Below are 24,130 nucleotides of genomic sequence, written 5' to 3'. Positions count from 1 at the left end.
CCCATCTCAGGCCTCCAGGTACCAGCTGGAGGTCAAGAAGGCTGGAGGTGTCCCTCCCCGTGCCCTATTACATCTCTATCCCTGGGAGGAGAAGGTCTTGGCCATCCTGCATCCTGAGTGCCTGACAGGAATACCTGGGGGAGTGGAGTCTGGTAAGTCACAACACAAACAATTTCACCAAAATGCAATGTCATGCATGCTCATAGCTCACCTTTTGCCTCATTTACTGTTACTCACTCACCAGCCCAGTGTTCACCTCTTCAAAGTCCTCTATTTGGCAACTCTCAGTTGAAGTGTACGCACCTGGGGAGATGGCATTTGTATAGTGTGTGTTTATGGGGACTGACATGACTGCAACTCCTCGTAGGAATTGTTTTTTAACTCCAAACAGCAGACCAGTATTTACTTGTCCAAATAACCCTGATTATTATCTCTAAATTTAAGAGTACACATCTGGGGAGATAACATTTGTCAAATGTGTGTAGTACAGGGACTGGCATGACTACAAGTCTCAGGAGGCACTATTCCTGGTACTTCAAGCACTAGCCCAGTGGTCTCATGCCACAATACATCTGTTAGTGAACTCTCAATAGAATTGTACTCACCTGGGAGGAAAACATTGGTCAAGTGTGTGTAGTAGATAGAGTGACGTGACAGCAACTCACAGAGAGCACTTTTTCAGAAACTTTAAACAACAGCAGAGTGGTCACATCTGTTTCACAATTATCAATTGAGGTGGACTCATCAGGGGGGATAACATTTGTATAGTGTGTGTAGTGGAGAGAGTGATCTGACTGCAACTCACAGGAAGCCCTGTTACTGTAACTCCAACCACTGGCACAGTAGACGCATGTCCAAATACATTTGTTTCACAATTAGCAGTTGAAGTAGACTCACCTGGGGGAAATACCACTTGTATAGTGTATGTAATAGAGAGAGAGATGACTGCAACTCCCAGGAGGTACAGTTTTTCTGCCCACCAACACCAGACCAGTATTCACTTGTCTAAGGACCACTGTTTGTTAACTTTCAAATTAAGTTTACTCACCTGGGGGGTAACATTGTTCAAGTGTATGAAGTAGATGGAATAACCTGATTGCAACTCATAGGAGGCACTATTTCTCTGACTCCAAACACCAGAACAGCGATTACTTGTCTAAAGACCCCTGTTTGGCAATTCTCAATGTACATTTACTCAGCTGGGATTATACAATTTGTCAAATGTGGGAAGAAGAGGGAGTGACATGACTTCTAAGGCCAGGAAAGCCCTGTGTCTGTAAAACCAACCACCAATCCACTGCTCTCTTGTCCAAATACCATTGTTTGGAACTCTCAATTTAAGTTTACTCATCTGGAAGGTTCCATTTGTATAGTGTGTGTACTGGAGAGAGTAGCCTGACTAAAATTCCCACAGGCCCTGTATCTGTAACTCCAAACACCAGCCCAGTGGGGACTTGCCATATACCCCTGTTTGTCAACTCTTAATTGAAGTATACTGTTTTAGGTCTAGAGCTCGCCCCCCACGTCCGCAGCACCACCTTGCTGTCTCGTGCCCCTGACCCCCGCCCACGCTGCTGCTAGTGTGTTCGAGCCCCCAGAGCGTGTCTAGTGGACTCTGCTAAGCTTCGCTAGACCCGTGTGCTCTCTGCCGCTTTTCGCCGTATATGTAAGTGTTTTTCTACTGCTCAGCGCCTTGCCTCCTTGCGCTCTTGCCCCCATCTGTGCCCCCTCTGATTGCTGTATCAAGTGGTGGTTATGATGAGACTCTCAAAGGGTTACTGTGATTGATTATGTTCAACAAGATAACTCTAGTAAAAGAAGTTGTTAAAGAGTGATACGAACGCCTGCATACTCGGAAAAAAATATTTGCTTCATTGTAGTTGGATGTCTCTATGTTTACGGTTCAGCTTCAAAATGAGTTTGTGTTACATATTATATTTATTTAGTGCTGGAAAGTGGTTTATTAATAAGGGCAGGTAGGTACCTACATTCAGTAATAAGGCCACAAGCACAAATAAGATGCAGTCAATATCTCAATAAATTAATCCTTGATCAGCCCTTCGTAGCTTGGCCCATGAGAAGTTAGGCTCAACTTAGGGGACAGGTGTGCAAGGCATTTAATAACAACAAAACTGTAAATAAGTAAGACACTGCACACAATAAAAATCTAACACCAATTTATAAAAAAAGAAATATTTTCTATCTTCAAAATGACACAAAAATGGCAAAAATCTGATATAGAGAACCAGTGATCTGAATTTCTCAAGAATAAATTAAAAAATGTGCATTCTGGTGCTTAGAAGCAAAAAGCACCAACCACGGCTATCTGGTTGCGCTGGAACGGGTCAAAATCAAAGTGTTAGGCTGACCGTGATGGAGTCCAAGTTGGAAACACTGAGTGGTAGGCCTTAATCAAAATTTTACCTCTGGAGTTTAGGCCACATTACAAATGTGGCGGTTGGACCGGAAGACCACCAAGTTGGTGGATTTTCAGACCACCTCATTACGAGTTACAGAGACAGGACTGTCGACCACCAACTAAAAGAGGGAGACCACCAGTGGCGTAGCAGCCTGAATATAGGTGGTCTGACCTCCAGTGCCAAGCACCACAACCAACCACCGACCTTATTACAAGCACCCAGTGGCGGTATCCCATGGCGGTCAGCCAATGGCTGTCGGAACCACAGCGGTTCACGGTTAGCAAAGTAATACACAACTGCACATTGGATGAATTTGAAAACCACACAACTGACACACAATGCCACATTGGACACACCTGCAAAGGACACTATAAAACACACCCAATCACACACAACAAACCTTTGCATTTTCAATGCAAGACAGTAGCCAGAATGTTTTTTGTCCACTGAGTCCATACATTAGGCATCCTTTTCTCACCAACCTATTTAACACCCTGCACACACTTTTGAATATTCACACCCTTTTCAATTGTCACCCATAGTATTTTTCCACCGTGTCACATTTAAACAATCCCTTTTTTCAGAAGATGAGTTAAGAGACATGGTGGGTGAAATCACAAGAGTAGAGCCACAATTGTTTGGAGCACATGTCCAGCATACTCCTCTCAGTAGGAAAATGGAAATGTGGGACAGGATTGCTGCTAGAGTGAATGCTGTAAGCACCACCCTGGGCACATGGGAAGAGATCAGGAAGAGGTGGAATGACCTCAGGGGCATGGTCCCATCTCAGGCCTCCAGGTACCAGCTGGAGGTCAAGAAGGCTGGAGGTGTCCCTCCCCGTGCCCTATTACATCTCTATCCCTGGGAGGAGAAGGTCTTGGCCATCCTGCATCCTGAGTGCCTGACAGGAATACCTGGGGGAGTAGAGTCTGGTAAGTCACAACACAAACAATTTCACCAAAATGCAATGTCATGCATGCTCATAGCTCACCTTTTGCCTCATTTACTGTTACTCACTCACCAGCCCAGTGTTCACCTCTTCAAAGTCCTCTACTTGGCAACTCTCAGTTGAAGTGTACGCACCTGGGGAGATGGCATTTGTATAGTGTGTGTTTATGGGGACTGACATGACTGCAACTCCTCGTAGGAATTGTTTTTTAACTCCAAACACCAGACCAGTGTTTACTTGTCCAAATAACCCTGATTATTATCTCTAAATTTAAGAGAACACATCTGGGGAGATAACATTTGTCAAATGTGTGTAGTACAGGGACTGGCATGACTACAAGTCTCAGAAGGCACTATTCCTGGTACTACAAGCACTAGCCCAGTGGTCTCATGCCACAATACATCTGTTAGTGAACTCTCAATAGAATTGTACTCACCTGGGAGGAAAACATTGGTCAAGTGTGTGTAGTAGATAGAGTGACGTGACAGCAACTCACAGAGAGCACTTTTTCAGAAACTTTAAACAACAGCAGAGTGGTCACATCTGTTTCACAATTATCAATTGAGGTGGACTCATCAGGGGGGATAACATTTGTATAGTGTGTGTAGTGGAGAGAGTGATCGGACTGCAACTCACAGGAAGCCCTGTTACTGTAACTCCAACCACTGGCACAGTAGACGCATGTCCAAATACATTTGTTTCACAATTAGCAGTTGAAGTAGACTCACCTGGGGGAAATACCACTTGTATAGTGTATGTAATAGAGAGAGAGATGACTGCAACTCCCAGGAGGTACAGTTTTTCTGCCCACCAACACCAGACCAGTATTCACTTGTCTAAGGACCACTGTTTGTTAACTTTCAAATTAAGTTTACTCACCTGGGGGGTAACATTGTTCAAGTGTATGAAGTAGATGGAATAACCTGATTGCAACTCATAGGAGGCACTATTTCTCTGACTCCAAACACCAGAACAGCGATTACTTGTCTAAAGACCCCTGTTTGGCAATTCTCAATGTACATTTACTCAGCTGGGATTATACAATTTGTCAAATGTGGGAAGAAGAGGGAGTGACATGACTTCTAAGGCCAGGAAAGCCCTGTGTCTGTAAAACCAACCACCAATCCACTGCTCTCTTGTCCAAATACCATTGTTTGGAACTCTCAATTTAAGTTTACTCATCTGGAAGGTTCCATTTGTATAGTGTGTGTACTGGAGAGAGTAGCCTGACTAAAATTCCCACAGGCCCTGTATCTGTAACTCCAAACACCAGCCCAGTGGTGACTTGCCATATACCCCTGTTTGTCAACTCTCAATTGAAGTATACTGTTTTAGGTCTAGAGCTCGCCCCCCACGTCCGCAGCACCACCTTGCTGTCTCGTGCCCCTGACCCCCGTCCACGCTGCTGCTAGCGTGTTCGAGCCCCCAGAGCGTGTCTAGTGTCCTCCTCAAAACACGCTCCGCACGAAAGCACGCCATTGAGCTCTGGGACCTGCTCGACACCATCGCCCCAGACATAGCCTTCCTGACCGAAACCTGGTGGAACAACTCCTCGGCCCCAGACATCGCCATCGCCATCCCTGATGGCTACAAGATCACCAGAAGAGATCGCACCAACGGAATCGGTGGAGGGATAGCCATCGTCCACAAATCCACCCTCAAGATCCACACCCACACGGATGACACCCTCAAGACAGCAGAACACCTCCACTTCCAGATCCACACGGACCCCAACACTACCCTCAGAGGAACCCTCATATACCGACCTCCAGGACCAAGAGCCCCTTTCAGTGACACCATCGCCGACCTCGCAAGCACCCACGCCCTCGCTTCTACGGACTACATCGTCCTGGGAGACCTCAACTTCCACCTGGAGAACAACAACGACGCCAACACCGCATCTTTGACCGCCAACCTCTCCAACCTCGGACTCAGACAACTGGTCAACACACCCACCCACATCGCCGGTCACACCCTTGACCCACTCTTCACTGCAAGCAACCACATCTCATTCAGCCACACCTCCGAACTCCACTGGACCTACCACCACTGCATCCATTTCACTTTCAAGAAAAACACCGAACACCACTGCATCCCACTACCACCTCTCCGCCGCTGGGGAAAAGTCACTGAAGACCAACTAACCAGCACCCTCGCCAAGAACCCACGACCCGACCCCACCGACCCGGACTCCCCCGCCATCAACCTCCAACAGTGGATCCTCAACTGCGCCAACATCCTAGCACCACTCAAGAGACCCTCCGTCAACCAAGAAAAGAAAAAAGCAGCCTGGTTCACAGACGAACTGATCACCTCCAAACGCAACTGCCAGAAACTCAAGAAAAAATGGATCCTCGAGCGCACACCCGACAACCTAGCAACCCACAAGGAAGCCAACCGCAAACACCACCAACTGATCCGACTCGCCAAACGCTCCCACTTCACAGAACGCCTAAATAACAATGCACACAACAGCAAGGATCTCTTCTGCATCGTGAAGGAGCTCTCAAACCCCAACGCCAACGTCAACGACGTCCCACCATCCCAGAAACTCTGCGACGCTCTCTCCACTTTTTTTTACCAGAAAATCGCCGCCATCCACGACAGCTTCAACACCACACCTCCGCCTGACCTCTCCCCCAACAACCCCTCCCACGCTGACCACCTCACCACCTGGACCCACGTAGACGACGCCGAAATCCTAAAGACCATGAACTTCATCCACTCAGGATCTCCCTCGGACCCCTGCCCACATCACGTCTTCAACAAAGCCGACGCCACCATCGCCCCCCAACTCCACAAGATCATCAACCTTTCCTTCAACACCGCTACCTTCCCAGACAGCTGGAAGCACGCCGATATCCAACCCCTCCTCAAGAAACCCAAGGCTGACCTCAACGACCTCAAAAACTTCCGACCGATCTCCCTCCTCCCCTTCCCAGCGAAGGTCATCGAGAAGATCGTCAACTCACAGCTCTCCCACTACCTCGAAGACAACTCCATCCTAGACCCCTCCCAATCTGGTTTCAGACGCAACCACAGCACAGAGACTGCGCTCCTCGCCGCCACAGACAACATCAGACAACAAATGGACAACGGCGAAACTTCAGCCCTGATCCTCCTAGACCTATCCGCCGCCTTCCATATGGTCTGCCACCGCACCCTACTAACTCGCCTCCACGAAGCCGGAATTCAAGACAAAGCCCTCAACTGGATCTCCTCTTTTCTCTCCGGTAGAACCCAGAGAGTCCGACTCTCACCCTTCCGCTCCGAAGCCACCAACCTCATCTGCGGCGTCCCCCAAGGCTCCTCACTAAGCCCAACGCTGTTCAACGTATACATGGCACCCCTCGCACACCTGGCCCGCCAACACAGCCTCAGCATCCTCTCTTACGCCGACGACACCCAGCTCGTCCTCTCCCTCACTAAAGATCCACACACCGCCAAAGCCAACCTCCACGAGGGACTGAAATCCATCGCCGAATGGATGAGAAATAGCCGCCTGAAACTAAAGTCCGACAAGACGGAAGTCCTCATCCTCGGTCGCTCCCCCTCCGCCTGGGATGACTCTTGGTGGCTCTCCGCTCTGGGCCCCCCACCCACTCCAGCCAACCACGCACGCAACCTCGGCTTCATCCTTGATTCCGCTCTCACCATGTCCAAACAGGTCAACGTAGTCTCCTCCTCCTGTTTTAACACCCTCCGCATGCTCCGCAGAATCTTCAAGTGGATCCCGACGGAAACCAGAAAGACTGTGACCCAAGCCCTCGTCATTAGCAGACTTGACTACGGCAACGCACTCTACACAGGCATCCCAACAAAGGACATCCAACGACTCCAACGCATCCAGAACGCATCCGCCCGCCTAATCCTCGACATACCCCGCCGATGCCACATCTCCCACCACCTGAAGGAACTCCACTGGCTCCCCATGGACAAGAGGATCACCTTTAAACTCCTCACCCACGCGCACAAGGCACTACACGACGCCGGACCCACCTACCTGAACAACAGACTCAATTTCTACGTGCCCTCCCGCCAACTCCGCTCTGCCAACCTATCCCTCACCATCGTTCCCCGAATCCAGCGCAAGACCTCCGGCGGCAGATCCTTCTCCTACCTCGCTGCCAAGACCTGGAACTCACTCCCGACCTCCCTTCACCAGACCCAGGACCTCCTCACCTTCAGGAGACTCCTCAAGACATGGCTCTTCGACCGATAGCAGCCACCCCCCCCCCACTCCCCTAGTGCCTCGAAACCCTAACGGGTACATAGCGCGCTTTATAAATTTAATGATTGATTGATTGATTGATTATACTGACCTGGGGGATACCATTTGTATAGTGTGTGTGTAGTACAGGGAGTGACATGACTGCTAATGCCAGGAGGCTGTGTTACTGTTACTTCACTCACCAGCCCAGTGTCCTCCTCTCCAAAGACCCTTGTTTGGTAACTCACACATGAAGTTTACTCACCTGGGGGTATGATAATTTGTATATTATGTGTAGTACAGGGAGTTACATGACTGCAACTCCCAAGAGGCTCCGTTACTGTCACTCCAACCACCAGTCCAGTGTTCTGTTCTCCAAATACCCTTGTTTGGGAACTTATAAATGAAGTGTTCTCACCTACGCGGGATAACATTTATCAAGTGCTTGACGTAGAGGGAGTGGCATTACTGCTAAGGCCAGGAGACTGTTTTTGTAACTCCAAACTCAACTGCAGTGTTCACTTGCCAAAATACTCATGTTTGTTAACTCTCAAATGAAGTTTACTCACCTGGGAGGATACCATTTATACAGTAGTGGGAAGTAGAGGGAGTGACCTGAATACAAAGCCCAGTAGACCATGTTTCTCTAACTCCAACCACAAGCTCAGTATTCACTTGCCCAAATCCATCTATTAGTGAACTCTCAAATAAAGTTCACTCACCTGCGAGGTTAACGTTTGTCAAGTGTGTGTAGTATAGAGAGAGACATGACTGTAACTCCCAGGAGGCACTGCTTCTCGAACTCCAAACACCAGACCAGTGTTCACTTGTCCAAAGACCATTGCTTGCTAACACTCAATTGAAGTTTACTCACCTGGGAGTGACCGCTATACAGCTCATGCCCAACTCAGAGATGTGTCTGTCTACCTAGCTCCATCTTGACCTGCTAACCCAAGATGAAACTATTGAGAATAAGATTGGCACCTTACCCAGTGTATATAACAAGTATTCCTAAGGCCTCAAGATGCATCACCAGATTGGTATTGGCAGCAGACTCATTCACACTGCACCATGCACATGATGACTCAAGTCACATATAAAACAATGTCATGGGTCTGCCTGCATCACACTCAGCTAGGCCTCCAAATGGTCAAAGCCATATGCTGCCTAGTCACTGTCATGCTTGCACTGGTGGCAATATGTAATTCTCAGCCCATCTGCCCAAGTACTAATGATCTGCATATTTCAGCAGATGGTTCACTGAAAACGATCTGGCATGTTCCACAAATGTCATGTCAAAACAACCAATAACATGGATGGTTGCCACAAATGGATTAACTGCAACTTAACTTTATGCAAGGTCTATGCTTACTGTAACTCTAAACTATTGGACGTAGATGTCACAATTGTACCTTTCACATCAACAGGTCGAGCTGCCACTGGGCACACAGTGGCCACAGAAGAGACCCCCCTGGATGAAGCCCTCAGTGAAGAAGACACTCCTGGAAGTCCTGACGTGGAGGATGGCCATGGCCCATCTGGGCAACCTGGTCAGACATCAACAGTGAGTCTCACTGTGTCCATATCAACACCTCCCTGAGTCCTGTTGTCTCAACATCAGAGGCAGCCTTGCCCCCCTCCAGCCTGTGTACCAAGCACAGTGTCTACCATCTTGTGCCCCCAGTACTGGATTCTGAAGTGCAGCACAAGACTTCAGACAATGAGGTTTCAGGGCCCAGCTGGAGAGGACACCCTGTGGCAAGGGCACATGCCCATAGGGCTAGGGTACATGGGAGGGCTGCATGGGATTGGCCCCAGTGGGGTGAGGCCACTGGGGCTACTCCTGGCCAGGACTCCATCAGACACATCGTGGAGGTCTATCGGGAGTCCTAAGGCGTGACGGAACAGGTCTTGATTAAATTCTGGGAAATCAAGCAGCTATAGCGGGACATGCATAGGGACATGCGAGAACAGATGGAGACCCAGAAAACCAACATGGCCTCCCTAATAGAGGTGCTGAGGGACATACACACAGCCTGAAGCAGGGCTTTTCAAAACCAATCTTCCTCTTCTTTTGGCTCATCAACACCAGGCCCATCAACATCGCTGCCAGCCACTGGAAGGGAGATCCTGCCAGGAGAAAACTCCACCCCAGACACCCCTGCCTCCATAGCAGCAGACACCCCCAGATAAGAGGGTGCGTCTAACAAAAAATCCAGGAGGCGCAGATGTCAAGACACCCACCACTGCCAGCATGTGACCTCTTCCTAATGGATCTCCTGTGTGTGCCACACATTCACTCTGTTGACTGATCCTCAATCATCTATCAGTTCTAATGGGAGGAGTACTCTGCACTTTGGACTACCAAAGGTGTGGCATCTATTTCAATGATTTCATTCACCATGACTGACCCTTTTACTTTTTTTTACTTTCTGTCAAAAATTCTGCATTAGCAATGTGAAAAATTTACCCATCACAAATTCATTGTCTGCTTGATTTCCACATTTTGCTTTGTAGAGATGTAAGAAGATGTGAACCATATGATAAAGACACATGCTACTTGTGCAAGGAGGGATATGTTACAGGTACAGTGTCGTGTTCAGGATCACAACCATTACACACAAACATAATACCACAAGTGTCTGGTCAAAACAAAAAAAAGATTTCAGGGTACAGCACATAGGCTGCCTATATGTCTGGAGAAACAAGAATGTGTGACTCACACTGAGTCAAACTACATATTCCGAGGTACAGCACACCAGACCATGGAAGGATGGGATTTTTCAGAACTTCTCGAGTAGAATAGGCAAACATTAAAGTGTGTGATGTCACCAGCTTGAGCTTTATCACACACCACACCAAAGTAATCCAACATCACACAGTCCAAGATACAGACAGATGGCAGTACAACAGTCTCTATTCACAGGGCCATCATAATCCAATGCCCATACAGCTGGTAGTATGACACAAACATCTGACAGTGTTGTGGCACAGGCACTGTGGCCTACAATGATGAAATGCATCTGCAGCTACATAGAGGTCAGACAAAAAGAGTGTTTAGCCACTGTGAATGAAAAATGACTTGGTCATAGGTTAGGGCTACATATTCGATGATGACATGATTACACACATGATACATCAGGCCCAACACAGCACACAAAACAAGTCCAGTGGCAGTTCTGAACTTCCACCCAAACACTGTGAACGCTGTCTTGGCACAGGTCTCATACACTCAAACTCTGTTAACTATATTACCTGGAACAATACATGTCCACGCTCTATGTCAGAACAGCATCAGATACCTGCCAATGTCACAACTCTGAAATGCCCACATAAGGATGCCATAGTGATGGACACAAATGAAATAGCAGGCATCTGGAAATAAATTACATTGCAATCAAATTGACACAAAGCAACACAATCAAAAGCTATCTCATCAAGCAGCCTTTGGTTGAATATTGCAGAGTCTCAGCTCCCTAGTTGTTTCTAAACCAATAAACTCCACACATTCTCACAACTAAAGTTCATTGCACAGTTACAGTCATTACATCACATGGCATACATACACTCATGAAAAGTAGCTGTTGATGAGATCTTCCCGCAAGTCAGATCCTTCCTCTTCGCCACTATCATCTTCACTTGGAATGCCAGGAGTCTCACACGGTGGCACTGCAGGCTCCCCCTGCTATGGGATGGTGGGATATTCCTCCCGAGGGCAATGCATCATGCAACAGTGATCTGAGACACTTTCCCGGTTGAGTAGTCCAGCCGGTTGAGTAGTCCAGCCCAGACACCTAAATCTGACCTTCAGGAGCCCAAAGGCCCAGTGCATTACTTGCCATGTTCTTCCATGAGCCTTACTGAAGCAGACTCCCCCTGGTGTAGGTCGATTTCTCAGTGGTGTCAACCAAGGATGGTTTGGCTATGTGGAGCCTCCTGTTAAGGAATTGGACATATATGCAACTATGAATCGCTCACTTACTGATTGTAGCACCTGACATTGCACACACATTCAGGACAGTTGTGACTTACCAATCTGCCAGCTAGGATCTTTCTGGGTATATTTGTGACATCAGCTGGGGTATGGTGCTGTTCTACATTATGAACGAATTATAGGCTAAACCAGGATAACATGCACAGACATGTGAAATTTAGAGATCCGTAAAACATATGACTTGCACATTAATGGAACGGAAGTTCTTTCTGTCACTATAAACGTGTTCCTTGGCCTGCAGTGGCAAGTCAACATGTTTGCCATCAATGGACCCCACCACATGTGGGGGCGAGCAAAACTATAAAAGTCAGCATTCACATTGGGTAAATCCTCACATCAGGGAAACCTGGTATAGCTGTCAAGGTGTTTCATTATGGCGGAGAGGGCATACTTCAACACCAGACTGAACATAGGTTGAGACATACCAGCAGATGGAGCCACTTTATGTTAGAAGGACCCTTGGCTACGAAGTGCAATACTGATATGGCTTGTACAATGGGTGGTATGCTGGTTGGATAACTAATAGCTGGCATCAGAACTGGCTCCAACTGACGAACTAGGTCCACTATTGTTTGCCTATCTAGGTGGTAGTATATGATTATGTGGCATTGCTCCATGGTCTGAAGGACTGGCATGATTTGTAACATTAGTCAGTATGTCCATAGCAACATACATGATGCATGCCAATGATATCATGTGACAAAGCATTTATGGCTGTATAGGCATCGCACCCAGTACACATCACAGCTGGCAGCTACATGACCCAGATGGTTCTCAAAACATGTGCCCACAACATGATTTGGACCAAACTCAAAGATGTGCAACACAAGTCCCCTCAAAATGTGACTGTATATTCCAACCACCAAAATGACTGTCAGCGGGCGTGGACTGTGAACCGGTGTTAAATGCCAACTGTGCCCTGCAACATATTACAATGGAGATTGAGTAGAAGGACCTAGGGGGTCATTACAACATTGGCGGTAAAAGGCGCTTACCGCTGTGCAGAAGACCGCCAATACACCGCTGCGACCGCGGAATCCCGCCACAGCTATTATGACCCACATCTCGGAATCCGCCGAAATTCAGACACCCACACCAGTCCGCCACAACAAAGGTCAGTGTTAAACTGGCGAAAACAAAACCTCCACCTCCACGCCAACAGAAACACGCCCATGATGTTATGATCCACGAATCCACGCAGCGGTCTTTCAGCCGCGGTATTCCATTGGCGGTACACACCGCTGCGCTCAAAATACACACACATCTCCAAAACACCGCCACATTGGACAATTCTAAATACACACACCTGATACACATACAAACAACACTCCCACACACCCAACACAATATACAACACACACCCACATCACCCACAAACCCCTACGACAAAAAAATAGAGACGAAGGCCAGAGAGAGAGCACAGAATAGACAACCCCACCACACAGAGGCACACAACACCATCACCCACACAACATCCACGCACAAAACACCACACACCACTACACATCACCACACTCATCAACACATACACCACCCCACACATCACCTACACCACCCCATGTCACGCCAAAGACACCCCCGGTTTTCCGAGGAGGAGCTCAGGGTCATGGTGGAGGAAATCCTACGGGTAGAGCCACAGCTATTTGGCTCACAGGTGCAGCACACATCCATAGCCAGGAAGATGGAGCTATGGCACAGAATCGTGGACAGGGTCAACGCTGTGGGACAGCATCCAAGAAATCGGGAGGACATCAGGAAGAGGTGGAACGACCTACGGGGGAAGGTGCGTTCAGCAGTCTCCAGGCACAACATCGCGGTTCAGCGGACTGGCGGCGGACCACCACTCTTCCCCCACAACTAACAACATGGGAGGAGCAAGTCTTGACCATCATGCATCCAGAGGGCCTCGGAGGAGTCGGTGGAGGAATGGACACTGGTAAGTCAAATCTTAACTATCATATCCCCCACCCTACCTGCATGCTATCACACACCCCCACCCTCACACCCTCCCCTATCACTCCAACTCCTCACTAATGTACTAATAACACAAACCACACATCCCAACACCAAGCCCTCAATGACACAACTAAGCATGGTCACCCCTCACCAAAGCATGCTCACTGCACATACCCAGAACACCCCCCCAACCATCATCACACAAGCCCCCCCACAGGAATACTTGCACTGGTGTACACAGTGAGCCACCCATTGCACACCATGACACACACACATGCAATAATCATGCACTTATGCCCCTGCAGGATCACGAAGGACCGTCACCACACCGGAGGGTCCAGACAACTCCACTCCACCCACAGAAGAGGCCCACAGTGACAATAGCAGCTCTGCCCTACTGGATCCTGTTGACCAGCCCAGACCATCGTGGGCCTCGGGACAGTCGGTTCCCCTTGCACAGGCACAGCCCAACACTGACCTTCCACCCTCTGGTAACACCAGCACAGCACCCACCCAGCGGGCCCATACATCCCTACCCAGGACACGTCAATCAGCAGTGTGTCCACCACTACAGGGAACCCAGGATAACCCACCACCCCAACAACAACAGGGACCTGGGGGCAGTGGTAGTGGGCACACGGTCCAGGGGACGGAGGCACAGGAACACAGGGGAACTGGGAGGGCTGCTGTGCCACAGGGGGCGGACAGGCCAAGGGAACCCACTCTCCACGAGGCCCTATCCTCCATCATGGAAGCATACCACAACTCCCAGGAGACGATGGCGACGGTCCTGGCCAAGTTTCAGGACACCCAGCGCCTGCAGGACGAACAGTATTTGTGGTTCAGGGAGGAGCTCAGGACCATCAGCTCCGCCCTGGGCACCATCGTAGGGGTGCTGAAGGAAATACAGCAGACCTTGAGGGACACCGTGGCACTCCAAGGGGCCCCTAAAACTAGCATGGACGATGAACTGCCCACCACCTCCACCGGCGCTAGTGAACAGGACGCCCCGCCACAGGACCACCACACCAGCACCCCACCCCCTGCAGATGGACAACCACCACGCAAGCGGTCCCTGAGATCCAGGAACAGGACAGAGCAAGATGGCAAGACCCCTGCCAGGAAATGAGACCACCCTAATTGTCCTCCCACTGTCCCACTTTGTTACCCTGTCCATACTTTAACTGCCCCAGCTCCACTTCCTTTGCCCATATGGCCAGTGTACCTCTGTGACCAATGGACTAGACTCTGCCATGGACATTCCTCCACCGTCCCCCATCACCATAGTACAACCCTCCTCCATTTGTGAGCACTTCAATAAACACCCTTGAACCACCAAAAAATCTGGAGTCAGTCTGTCCTTTGGTAAAATGTATTATCAATGACAGTGTCAAAATAAGTTTCTAGTTGTAAAGCCAACATACCTATGTCACACATCACAAGTCCTTGAAGGATGCAAGCAGATAACACACGTTGGTAACCACACCTGTGAAACCGTAATGGAAAAGTACACCTCAGTTACCAAATAATGCTATGAAATTACACACAGGATAGAGGAAGACGTGTGACAGTGAATGTAATGGTAAAAATGAAAATGTTCTCACCTGTGTGTCACTGGAAATATTGCTGTGTGACTGACTCCCTGTTGTCGTTGTCTTCTTCCTCAGCTTCCTCCTCATCACTGTCCACAGGCTCCACAGGCTCCACAGCTGCCACAACACTGTCATCTGGACCATCCTCCTGCAGAAAAGGCACCTGGCGTCGCAAAGCAAGATTGTGAAGCATCGAGCAGGCGATGATGATCTGGCACACCTTCTTCCATGAGTAGAATAGGGAACCACCTGTCATATGGAGGCACCTGAACCTGGCCTTCAGGAGGCCGAAGGTGCGTTCGATCACCCTCCTAGTCCGCCCATGCGCCTCATTGTAGCGTTCCTCTGCCCTGGTCCTGGGATTCCTCACTGGGGTCAGTAGCCAGGACAGGTTGGGGTAACGAGAGTCCCCTAATAGCCACACGCGGTGCCTCTGGAGTTGACCCATCATATAAGGGATGCTGCTATTGCACAGGATGTATGCGTTATGCACTGAGCCAGGGAACATAGCATTTACCTGGGAGATGTACTGGTCTGCCAAACATACCATCTGTACATTCATGGAATGATAACTCTTCCGGTTCCTGTACACCTGTTCACTCCTGTGGGGGGGGAACCAGAGCTACATGGGTCCCATCAATAGCACCTATGATGTTGGGGATGCGTCCAAGGGCATAGAAGTCACCTTTTACTGTAGCCAAATCCTCCACCTCAGGGAAAATGATGTAGCTCCTCACGTGTTTCAGCAGGGCACCCAACACTCTGGACAACACGTTGGAAAACATAGGCTGGGACATCCCTGATGCCATGGCCACTGTTGTCTGAAAAGACCCACTTGCAAGGAAATGGAGCACTGACAGCACCTGAACGTCAGGGGGGATTCCAGTGGGATGGCGGATTGATGACATCAGGTCAGGCTCCAACTGGGTACATAGTTCCTGGATAGTGGCACGGTCAAACCTGTAGGTGATGATTAAATGACGCTCCTCCATTGTCAACTTGTCCACCAGTGGTCGGTACACCGGAGGATTCCGCCATCTTCTCAATTGTCCCAGCTGACGGTGCCTAGGAAGGGCAACAGCGACCACATAGTCATCAAATTTCTAGGTATGTACCCACAGATACACAGAACACGAAACCAAACACAAAACCATTCCTGTATGTGTGTTGAGTGTAGGCCTAGCTATGTGTGACGCAGAAGTAAATGAAGCCATGTGGGCCCCTGAAATGGCGGCGGCCTCACCTCTAAACTGGGACAATGGTATTGTGAGGTAACTGCGCTGGCGTTGCACACTGTCGCGGTAGGCGGTGGTAGACCGCGGCGCAATGCAGCATTGGTTAACATTGGACCCTATGGGTCCCAGGAGCCAATGAACAAGTGCGCTGGCGTTGATGATACGCTCCGCCGCGGACGTCACCGCCGCGGACGTCACCGCCATTTTCTATCTATTCAATCACTCGATACCTAACCTTCGACAGGAGAGGACCTACACTGCAAGTGCTGCTGTGACCTCGGTCTGGAAGCGACGATGGCTGCTGCGTCTGGGGAAAGGGCCCCTGCCTTCACTGCTCAGGAGTTGGAGAAACTAGTAGACGGGGTCCTCCCCCAATACACGCTACTCTACGGTCCTCCAGACCAACAGGTAAGTACACAGGGAGCACGTTGTATGGGCTAGGCCTGGGTGGAGAGGGCTGGTTGTAAGAGGGAAGGGGGCAGAGTTCATGGAACATGAATGCATGTGCCACATGGCAAGGGTAGGGAGGGGGGACACTTACATCGACGGTGCAGTTGGTAATGACTTCTCTTCTTCCCTTGTGCATGTCATGTAGGTCAGCGCCCACCAGAAGAAGGACATTTGGCGTGCCATCGCCAAGGAAGTCCGGACCCTGGGGGCCCACCAGAGACGGGGCATCCACTGCCGGAAAGATGGGAGGACATTCGCCGCTGTAGCAAGAAGACGGCGGAGGCTCAGTTGGGGATGGCCTCCCAACGTGGGAGGGGTGCCCGTCGCACCATGACCCCCCTGATGTTCCGGATCCTGGCGGTGGCCTACCCTGAGTTGGATAGGCACTTGAGGGCATCACAGCAGACACAAGGGGGTGAGTACAAAATCATTCTGGGGACTTTGCACGCAGTTGAGGGGTCTAGGTGTGAGAGGAGGGCTGTGGGTTTCCCTAGGCCATGGCGACTTCCATAGGCTAGGCCCCTCCGTAATGCAGGCCATGTGGCACTCCACCCCACCGCAGTAGAGTGCCAAGTATAGGTATACATGCCCCTGTGGCATCCATGTGTGCAGATGCCCACCATAGCCATGTAGTCCAGATCCCAGGAATTGCATCTGTAGAGGCCAGGAGCACGGCGTAGTGCAGGGGGCTGCTGTGTCTGTATTGTCCGCCAACGGTAGCGGTATGCCATGCACTCAACCTGTCTTTCTTCTGTCGCCCCCCCCCCTTTTTCTGCTCTCCCTGTTCTGTTGTGCATCAGCATCATCAGGCGGAGGTACAGTGGCACCGGAGCACGAGGGAGCTGCATCCCACATGGCCATGGAGGGCCACACCACGGACTCAGAATGCACCAGTGGGACAGAGGGCGAGGGGAGCTTCACGTCAGGCACCGGATCATCAACCAGCGACACGGACTCGTCCGCCGATGGGAGCTCCCTTGGGGTGGCAGCACCATCTGTGCCCCCCACTTCTACAGGTACAGCCGCCACCTCCCCTACCAGCACCGCCCTCCCAGCAGCCCCTCAGTGTTCGCCCCGTGCCCGCTCACCCAGGAGGGTGGGCATCACCTTCGCCCCAGGCACCTCAGGCCCTGCCCCAGTCACCCCTGCTGCCCTCAGTGAGGAGGCCATTGACCTCCTCAGGTCACTCACTTTTGGGCAGTCTACCATTGTGAATGCCATCCAGGGTGTAGAAAGGGAGTTGCAACACAGTAATGCATTCCTGGAGGGCATTCATTCTGGTCAGGCTGCCCTTCAGCGAACTTTGCAATCTCTGCCTCAGCACTGATGGCAGCCATTGTCCCAGTGTCTAGCCTCCCCCCTCCAACTTCCTCCACCCAGACCAAATCCCCTGTACCCCAGCCCATCCCAAGCACACCATCAGACCAGCATGCACACACCTCAACACACAAAAGTAGCTCAGGCAAACATAGGCTCCACACATCCCACAGGCACTCACACAAGCATCACACACATACAGACACAGCAACATCCACTGCCTCCACTGTGTCCCCCTCCTCATTGTCTCCCTCCTCCCTCCCAGTGTCGTCTACACTCTCACCTGCATGCACTACATCTACAGGCACTAGGACTCGCACCAGAACACCCAGCACCACACCCCGCTCACCTGCACTCACCACCCCCCCTCCCATTTACACGTCCCCTGTGTCTTCTCCCAGTGTGTCTGTGACGCCCCCTCCAAAAGTACACAAACACGGGCACCCACACACAAAACATCCATCCACCTCACGACAGCCTCCAGTACCTGCACCTGCACCCAAAACACCTAAAGTGACACCTCCTACAACCTCCTCCTCTTCCTCCACTCCGAGACCCCCTCCAGCTACCCATCCCAGTGTTCGTCAGAAACTGTCCCTCTGCAAAGTTGACCTTTTTGCCCCCACCCCCACCCCTCCAATTCATCAGTCCTGTCGTAGCGCCTCAGCCAAAAAGCCTCCAGTACCAGTGGTGCGTGTTCAAGTTGTGTGGAATGCACCGGCCACCAGGGCAGGCAGTGTGACACGGAGCCAAGGCACTGCCAGTCCACCCCCTGTAAAGGCTCTGAAGTTGGAAAGTGGCCGATGGGACCGGCTGAAGACTCCTGGAGGCAAAACAACTCACAGGGGTCCCAGGGGGATTGCAGAGTCAGCTGTGACTCCTCCAAAGGTGGGGAAGGGCCAGAAGAAGTCTGTACAGCCTGGTGTGAGCATCACGGCGGAGAAGGGCGGCATCCTTCCCGGCAGCCCGGACGCCACCGCCAGCACCGTCGTCACTGGTCATGAGACCACTGCCATAGGCATTGCCCAGGAGGGCACAAGTATCGTCACTGGTCAGGAGACCACCGCCAGAGTCATTGCCCAGGAGGGCCCAAGTATCGTCACTGGTCAGGAGACCACCGCCAGACTCATTGCCCAGGAGGGCCCAAGTATCGTCACTGGTCAGGAGACCACCGCCAGAGTCATTGCCCAGGAGGGCCCAAGTATCGTCACTGGTCAGGAGACCACCGCCATAGGCATTGCCCAGCAGGGCCCCGGCAGCCACAGCCCCGCTGGGCAATGACGGACCATCATGCCACACACCAATGCCCAGTCCAGAGACCGCCATGGCAAAGCACCGCTGAACAGGCCAAGCATCGCTGAACAGGGCAAAGACCGTATTGGCAAGCACCACTGAACATGGCAAACACCGCTGAACAGGGCAAGCACCGCTGAACAGGGCATTCACCGCTGAACAGGCCAAGCATCGCTGAACAGGGCAAAGACCGTATTGGCAAGCACCACTGAACATGGCAAACACCGCTGAACAGGGCAAGCACCGCTGAACAGGGCATTCACCGCTGAACAGGGCAAGCACTGCTGAACAGGGCAAGCACCGCTGAACAGGGCAAAGACCGCCATGGCAAAGCACCGCTGAACAGGCCAAGCACCGCTGAACAGGGCAAAGACCGCCATGGCAAGCACCGCTGAACAAGGCAAACACCGCTGAACAGGGCAAGCACCGCTGAACAGGGCAAACACCGCTGAACAGGGCAAGCACCGCAGAAGAAGGAAAAGACCGCCACATCAAGCATCGTTATCCCATGTGCAGCTGGGACTGTGACGGGACAGGAACTGTCACGGGGAGACTAATCCAGTCTGGGCACCAGTCCCCCTCCAGAACCAGTGGAGAGATCCATCCACTACCTCTGTCCTTCACAGGATGAAACACTCTGGGCACCAGTCCCCCTCCAGAACCAGTGGAGGCTGTTATGTACTTGTGATACTGTGACTTTGCACTCCCCAGGATGAAGCAGTGGGCAAACCACCCACTGTAGAGACTTGAGAGACTGTGGCTTTGCACTCCCCAGGATGAAACAGTGGGCAAACCACCCACTTGTGAGACTTGAGTGACTGTGGCTTTGCACTCCCCAGGATGAAGCAGTGGGCAAACCACCCGTTGTAGATACTTGAGAGACTGTGGCTTTGCACTCCCCAGGATGTAACAGTGGGCAAACCACCCACTGTAGAGACTTGAGAGACTGTGGCTTTGCACTCCCCAGGACACATCAATGGGCATGGAGCCCCGTCGTGGATGTGGCGTGGTGCTGTAATCCGGCTGAGGTGCCCCCCCTTCCCTTTCCCCTGAGGTGCCTGTTGTTTTTCTCTCTGGTGCCCCGGCAGTGTTCTCTCCGTTTGTGGACAGGTATCTTGTGTGGGCCTCGCCCATGCAATTTTGGCATAGTGGTGCACGGACATTGAGATGTGCATATCTGCACTACTTCTCGTACTGTATATACCTTTGTCTGAGTTTATATATATCTGTATATAATTGACACATGTATATTGATACATTACAATGTTTGAACTGATTTAGTTTGGTCTTTGCATTCTTCCGGGGGTGTTGGGGGTTGTTACTGTGATGTTTGTAATTGCATTGGTGTGTTGCGTGTGTGTCCCCCTGACTTTTGCCTCCCCCCTCTCCTATGTCTTAGGTGCAGTACTCACCGTTGTCTTCGCCGCCGCCGGCGCTGCTCTTCGTAGATGAGTAAGAAGAGAAGGGCAGGTAAGATTTGTAATTCCGCCTCCATGGTGTCCTCCTTCCTCGTGGGATGTGTTAAGGTGAGCGTTTTCCCATTGCAGAAACTGTTTCCGCCATGTTTTTATCCACGGTGAATCCGCCCCGGAAAAGGTGGCGTATTGGCGGGTTGTGATACTATGGGCGGTACATTGTCTTCCGCCTGTCTGTTGGCGGTGACCACCGCGCTGCTTGTCTGTACCACCGTGGCGGTCGGAGTGTTAAAGTGGCTGTCTTTGTTGGCGGTTTCCGCCACGGTCATAATTCCCTTTTTTTGTCCACCGGCCTGTTGCCTGTATTATCGCACCTTTAACACCGTCCGCCAGGGTTGTAATGACCACCCTAATGACAAAACAGGATAAGGATGTTTGTGAGGTAACAAAACATGTTTTGTAGGTGTGACACAGTTTATAAAGCCCAATACAGCATTTAAGGCCACAAAAATCGAGGATACCTGACCTACTCCACTGGACATTAGGACTTGCCCATGACTGCGGCAGAGGACGTCATGACGGTAGGCATTTGCAAATGCGGTGGACACAGCCATAAGCTAACATTGTTGCCAGTGGCAGTCACAGGCCAATGGCAGTGTCGGCCAGTGGTGATGACTGCGTACGTGGTGAACCTGACTGCCATGTTGTGCAGATTCACTCACTTGACTCCTGATGCTGCTGCCAGCAATACCTCCATGAACTGAGCTGCTGTGTGCCTCCTCTGGGAGCAATCATGCCACATCCAGCAGGTGAAAGGGCCCCTGCCTTCTCTCTAGAGGAGCTGGAGAGGCTTGTTAATGAGGTCCTATGCCTGTATGGACAGCTCTATGGCTCACCAGATGAGCAGGTAAGTAGCTCATGTGCACAATTTTCTCTTCACTTCACCATCCTTTTTCTCCTCGTAGGCTACAATGTTCCCCTGCATGCCAGTTAGACTTACTGTGTGTCTGTTGTTGCATTCTGTGTGTCATCAATGGGATGTACTGTTAAGTTCAGTCACATTGTGTTTTGTGAGGTTTTCGGGGTCCTAGACCCTCCTCGTGTTGGCTGCACATAACTAGGTAAGGAGACATTACTACTACCCAATGACATTTATTTCTTTATGATTGTTGTAAATGTTGGACAACATGTATGTGTATGACAGCATGAGCTGTGTATGCATCTTATATGACTCATCTGAGAATCATGTGAGCAATGTGCATAGTGCCACAGGTCTTTCAACCCACATCTGGCCTTGCAAAACTGTTGTGTGGAAGGCATATCATGACTCACTCTGCCCTTCAAGTTGACACACAACCTACATGCAAATTGCTGATTGCCACATGATGTATTGCCATGAATGGAAGTGATGGAAATTGAGGGGCATGTAGGTTGTGTCTGCTCAGCCTGCAGATACCAGGGCCTGTCAAATGTGTCTCCCATTTTAGGGCCTAGACCAGGCTGTGGGAGAGTTTCTATGGCTATGCAACTGTGGCACTATGCCCACTACCTGAACACCAGCAGATCCTGTCATGTGGCCAATATTATCCTCTAGTAGCAAAACTGCCCTGAATGCCTCAGTCCTTTGACTAGATTAGGAATGAGTACATAGGTAAATCATTAAACTAGTCCATATGTGTATTTTGCATCATTGTCAATGTGTGTCTTTGACTCATGGGAGATCCCTTACTATCACAGAGTTGTCACCATCACAAAGGTCATATTTGTCCTGTACAGGCTTATTGCACAAATGACAGTCCCACAGTGCGGACAGTGTGATAATTCCTGTGAGGCCATGATATATGACACAGTAGCTTGGTCACATAGCAGAGACTGTACAATGCATGCCTTTGCATGTTGAATGCCATCCCTGTAGGATAGGCATATATGTCCAAAGGACTGTTTTGTGGTACAGGTACATACCACAGAACCTACCCCCTGAAGTGGCATGAGTCTGCATTTGTTAGTCCACCTGTCCACACATGGACAAGGAAGATACTTTCTATATCCATCATTCCAGCCCCTTGATTATCACTCATGTGTAATGGTGAAGTTTGTACTAGGGCAGTTGCTGGTAGGGACTGTATGCAGTGAGTGAATGTGTTGGTCCATTCCAGCCTTAAGAGTTTACCCTTCAGAAGCCACAGAGGTGTGTAGTGTTTCATTGTGGCTAACATCACTATACAGGCTTGCCGCATCAGGGGCTACCTAATGTCAGTAAGCTTGCTTAGTCATTGTAGGCCCTGAACAGGGAAGTGGATTAGGCTGCAGATGCAAATACATATGTCTATAGTCATGACCCTGTACTTATTGGCTTGTGTGTTTCACACTTGTGGAGTATTAACAGATTGAAATGTTCTAGATTGGTGTTTCTGACACGTATGTGACTCAACCATTTGTGCCAAAACTTTTGATTATAATCTCTTGATTTGTGTTTTGCATCCATGCAGGTCAACACCTATCAGTAGAAGGAGCTATGGTGAACCATTGCCCAGAAGGTGCAGAGAGCCCACTGTCGGAAGAGATGGGAGGACCTGAGAAGCTGGGCCCAGAAGATCTCAGAGGTCCACCTGGGGATGTCCTCCCAATGTGGATGGGGTGCACGTTGGACCATGACCTCCCAAATGGCCCGCATTCTGGAGGTGGCCTACCCAGACCTTGATAGGAATTTGAGGACAACACAGCAGCCACAAGGGGGTTAGTACAGAGCATAGTACTGCCTTTCACATTGCCAAATGAATAGGTTCTGACAGCTTCCCCTGACAATTAGGGATGAGCCATGTGCAACCCAGTATATGAGTGACTGTTTGGTATATGAGTGACTGTTTGTGTAGGCATGTCATGTGTTGCATACTCATAAGGACACAGCTGTGTACAATCCACAAACAGTTTGCTCTCCAGGGACAACATATGGCTGTTTACATTGATCAATCAAGTACTGTTTGTTGTTGTATTATGCAACAGACCACTACTCCTCAGTGTTACACGCCAAAAGAAAGGTAGTGATGCATCACTATCCTCAGCCATGTGTCTGGTGAAATTAGTATATTAGTATATTGGCCTCTGCCACCCAGAGGCTGCTTGTCTTCAGTATATGATGGGTGCTGGTTCCTCACTACTGTCTATAATGTGAAGTTGGCCATCATAAATATGACAGTGCATACATTTTTTTAGGGTACAGCCATAGAGCAATACTTTCCCGTAGTAAGTGGGAAAATGTCCATTGACATGATTTATATGCCATCACTGTTGCCAACATT

Source organism: Pleurodeles waltl, chromosome 3_1, assembly GCF_031143425.1.
Source record: "Pleurodeles waltl isolate 20211129_DDA chromosome 3_1, aPleWal1.hap1.20221129, whole genome shotgun sequence".
Lineage (NCBI taxonomy): Eukaryota > Metazoa > Chordata > Amphibia > Caudata > Salamandridae > Pleurodeles > Pleurodeles waltl.
This window is presented reverse-complemented; position numbering follows the sequence as displayed.